At 40.8% G+C, this 4,647-nt stretch overlaps 1 long non-coding RNA gene across 1 annotated transcript in view; it reads left to right on the forward strand.

The window, feature by feature from the left end:
* The first annotated feature begins 2,983 nt into the window (after window positions 1–2,983).
* LOC104991290 overlaps window positions 2,984–4,647 on the forward strand; it is a 12,043-nt gene continuing 10,379 nt past the window's right edge. The window contains exon 1 of the long non-coding RNA XR_825594.1: window positions 2,984–3,147. This is a non-coding gene — a long non-coding RNA (uncharacterized LOC104991290). The remainder of the gene's footprint in view (window positions 3,148–4,647) is intronic.

The raw sequence follows: 4,647 nt of genomic DNA on the forward strand, positions 1-4,647 counted from the left end.
GTCCGACTCTGTGCGACCCCATAGACAGCAGCCCACCAGGCTCCCCAGTCCCTGGGACTCTCCAGGCAAGAACACTGGAGTGGGTTGCCATTTCCTTCTCCAATGCATGAAAGTGAAAAGTGAAAGTGAAGTCGCTCAGTTGTGTCCGACTCTTATCGACCCCATGGACTGCAGCCTACCAGGCTCCTCCATCCATGGGATTTTGCCTGGTACAGCTTAATTCCTTTGGGTTTAGAAAACATGGCCACTAAAAACGTGCCCATCTTATTAGCACTCCTTAGTTTGTCTTTAAATCTTTCAGCGCTCAAAGCTCCCACTGCTTTCCCACATAAGGAAAATATCCACTGTCTCCATCTCCCTGCATCTCTGAGTGAAGGAGATCAGGCCGGTGTGCACTGCCCATCGGGGCACTCACTGCCCTGGGCAGCACCACCGAAAAGGGACTGAACGTTGAAGATGCATTTCTCTAGACCAGCGCTCCCCCGCTACTGGCACCAGGGCCGGTTTGCTGGAATGGATTTTCCCAGACCGGGTACAGGGGAGGGGATGGTGTGGGGACGATTCAAGCGCATCACATTTATTGGGCACTTTATTCCTATTAGCACATCAGCTCCACCTCCCATCATCAGGCATTCGCTCCTGGACTTTGAGGACTTCTGCTCTAGACTGTTGGCAGTGTGCTGGGCTAGAATAGACTCTCAAAGGGAAACGAGAATTTAAAACAGCAAGCGTCTTGCTTCTGATGCTCTGTAGCTGCTGTCACGCACATGAACGTTCCTCCCACCCAGCAGTCACCACGTAACAGGCCGCCCAAATGCTCGTGTGTTTTGTTCATTACTACTTGGACCTGCGTCAGAGTCACCCTCGTGGGAAGGACGTTTAGGTTTTTATGAAGGGGCAAGATTTGAAGGGTCTTGTAAAGACTCTCTTCCCTAAAATTATTTTTTTTCCCTGATAAAAAAGAAAATTCACCCAGCTAAAATAAAAATGTGAGCTAAGATGGATGGGAGTAGGTGTGTAAATTAAGAGGGCCAGGTAAATGCTTTTGTATCTGTCAATAGCACCTTATCTGATTTTATTTGCCAGAATGAATTTAGCTGCTTTTTCAGGCCCTACAAAGGGCATTTGGGAGGAGAGGGTGACATTCACTGGATGTAAACCTTGGCCTTCCCTTGTGGTTCAGATGGTAAAGAATCTGCCTGCAGTGCGGGAGACCTGGCTTCGATCCCTGGGTTGGGAAGATCCCCTGGAGAAGTGAACAGCTGCCCACTCCAGTATTCTGGCTTGGAGAATTCCACGGACTGTTCAGTCCATGGGGTCCCAAAGAGCCGGACACGGCTGAGCGACTTTCATTTCACAAACCTTGGGGCATGACTAAATGTCTTCCAGCAACTGGGACAATTTGTTAAATCCCACTTTATACTTTGTCAATGTATTTACGTTCAGATAGCTTATGTAAATATTGTTAAAATGTTCAGCAGGTAGGAGGTTAGCTATTAATACCTCCATCTTGGGGCTGGGAGACAAAAAGTGTAATTAACTTAACTCATTATCTTTCAGGGATTTACAACATTTAGATCTCCTTGTAGGTAGCAAAGATGACATACATCTTGGCTTGATTCTTGTCCCAAAACCATGAACCATCTGTGATCTTGTCACTGAAAACAGTCAAGGAACTCAGGACAAACCAGTGAATGATTTTTCCCAGGTCATAAAAGATCTATCTTTTATACACAGAAGCATGACCTTAATGACATTTAAAACTAGAGGAAAAGATAAAAAGAGTTTCATCCAAAATTTTAAGCTAATTCTTTGAATCTACAAGGTGTCTGTGGTTGGGCTACTGTAAAAATACTACTGATTCGAATAAAATTTACATGAGTGAGACTTGGCTGAGCCTATAAGCGGTTCATGTATCTGCAGACTCAAAGCTGTGGTATAGGCACCACAGGGGCCAACCTCTGGTTCTTTAAAACACAGTCATACTGATTGGTCCACAAAATTGGCAGTAAAGTCTGGTAGGGTTAAAAGCTATTTAGAAGAATGTAATGAGTACTCTACAACCAACCTGTCTGGATAGATCTAACTCACTCTGAGTAGCACATGCCCAGGAAAATATTTTAAAAGAAAAAAAGGCTATTTGTATGAAGATATTTCTAGTGATTGTATTCATTTGAATTAAAAAAAAACTCAGTAATTGGAAACTGAATAAGTATATTTTTATGTATTATGATTGCTATCATAGATTGTTATATAGCCATTAAGTCGTATTGATATATGTACAACCACATGGAAAAATGTTTAAATGAGACTCAAAGTGTTAAAACACAAATTATTGTGTTTACTGATTGAACTTGTATAAAAATTTCTCTACATTAGAAAGAATCAGAAGAAAACACTATAATTAGAGTTTAAGAGGTTTTTTTTTTGTATAAAATACTGATGTGTGCAATAAAAAGTAAAAGACTAAGTGATAAAATGAAAAAACAAAACCTTGAGTCTGGATTCAAGAAGACCTTTGCTTAGTTACACAGTTTTTTTGCCAGCCGTGTAACTATGACAACCTTATCTATGTGCATTTCAGTTTCATCTTCAAAGTACAAGTAATTAGCATCTACCCTACACAATTGTTGTAAAGGTTAAATGACGGAATGATTTACATGGGGCCTGGTGTTGTCACGACAGGCTAGGTATTATCATAATTGATTTATCAAAAGCTGTACTAGTGGCCCTGTGTGAGTTTTATCAGACAGCACGAGTTATTCTGATGTAATATTGTATAAGAACCCCATGATCATTTTTTCCTGCTTTCATTTCTTTCTGTACAATAATATGCCTTCCTGCATCTGATTATCTGCCCAGGACAAGGTAGAAGTACCTTGGTGTGGCATTGTTATTACTCCAAGTTGAACCAGTACAACCCAGTCTCATGGAGAAATCCCTGACCATAAAAATATTCCTAACTCTGTGAGAAATTGCCAGTGTATCTTTACCTTCCTGGGTTTTAATGACTGTAATTGATGACTAAGACTGTATATATATATATTTTCTCTCATTTCAGGTTCTCCAAGAAGGAGGGTGTCATGGCTCTTGAATCTTGTGCCTACCAGTGCATGTAGCAACTAGTACCAGAATGTAGGAGGCGATGTAAGAATGAATTCATGAATGAATAAATCAGTGATTTCTTACTTTTATGTGCTGGGAAAAAGAGAGAATATATAGCATAGTCTGGGAGATTTTGAGGTTCTTGTAAAGACTAGTTCAATGTAGGGTCTTATTTTGATCTTTATAAGAAACAAAAAATAGTAGGGAACTTCTCTAGACCATCCTGAATCTTGGGGCCAGAGCCAAAAGAATTTCTACTTGATACTTTAGGACCACACAGATTCGTGTTACATAATGGGGTCTTAAGGAGTTGACCTGTCTACCGAGAAATGATCATTACGTTCTTGTGACTAGATGCATAACCTCTCACTTCTCTTCATTGTGAAGTTATCCGATACTTTTCTACTCTGAACCCAAACAGGAAATTGCTCAATTGATTCCCTGCGTCTGTCTTCATTTGCACTACATTGGGAAAACAAGGCCCCGTGATGAATGGCACGGCATGAATAAGTCTGATTATCTGGATAGAAAGTCAAAACAAAACAAACATAAAAAAAGAAAGTCAAGACTTAGATCAAAATTCTATGGTGCTGCCAGCCTTCCAGATTTTTGCAGATGTTACAAAAACCAAAGACAGATCATCTTTATTATCCTAAGGAATAATTAGGATCATTTCGTTGTCGTGAAGAACTCTAAATGGCATAATCTGTATCTTTACTATAGTCTGTATCTTCATAGTTGGATCTTAAACACAGAGATAAAGAATCTGACACTCTAAAAGGCAGCTAAGAGAGATACTGGGTTTGGCTGACAACTTACCTTCCCATAGAAGAATAAACCTGTCTTCTAAGCCAAGTATAATGCTAAAGATTTCTCACTGTCCCTAAACCTTTACAGCTCCTGCAGGGATTGACACTAATCTCGTGGAGTCCCTAGATCCCTGCCCAGAAGCAAGGGCCAGGTTGTGGCATACACCTCAAAGCTCAGACTTGCCTGCAGGAATCTCTGTTAAGTCAAAGTTCTTCTTCAGCAGTTTGGCATCTCGTTCTGTTTTATTTAGAGTGAGGTATTCCCAAAGAAAGGCAATGCCAAAGAATGCTCAAACTACCGCACAATTGCACTCATCTCACACGCTAGTAAAGTAATGCTCAAAATTCTCCAAGCCAGGCTTTAGCAATATGTGAACCGTGAACTTCCTGATGTTCAAGCTGGTTTTAGAAAAGGCAGAGGAACCAGAGATCAAATTGCCAACATCCACTGGATCATCGAAAAAGCAAGAGAGTTCCAGAAAAGTATCTATTTCTGCTTTATTGACTATGCCAAAGCCTTTGACTGTGTGGATCACAATAAACTGTGGAAAATTCTGAGAGATGGGAATACCAGACCACCTGATCTGCCTCTTGAGAAATTTGTATGCAGGTCAGGAAGCAACAGTTAGAACTGGACATGGGACAACCGACTGGTTTCAAATAGGAAAAGGAGTACGTCAAGGCTGTATATTGTCACCCTGTTTATTTAACTTCTATGCAGAGTACATCATGA

Source organism: Bison bison, unplaced genomic scaffold (assembly GCF_000754665.1).
Source record: "Bison bison bison isolate TAMUID 2011002044 unplaced genomic scaffold, Bison_UMD1.0 scf7180017864185, whole genome shotgun sequence".
NCBI classification, from domain to species: Eukaryota; Metazoa; Chordata; class Mammalia; order Artiodactyla; family Bovidae; genus Bison; species Bison bison.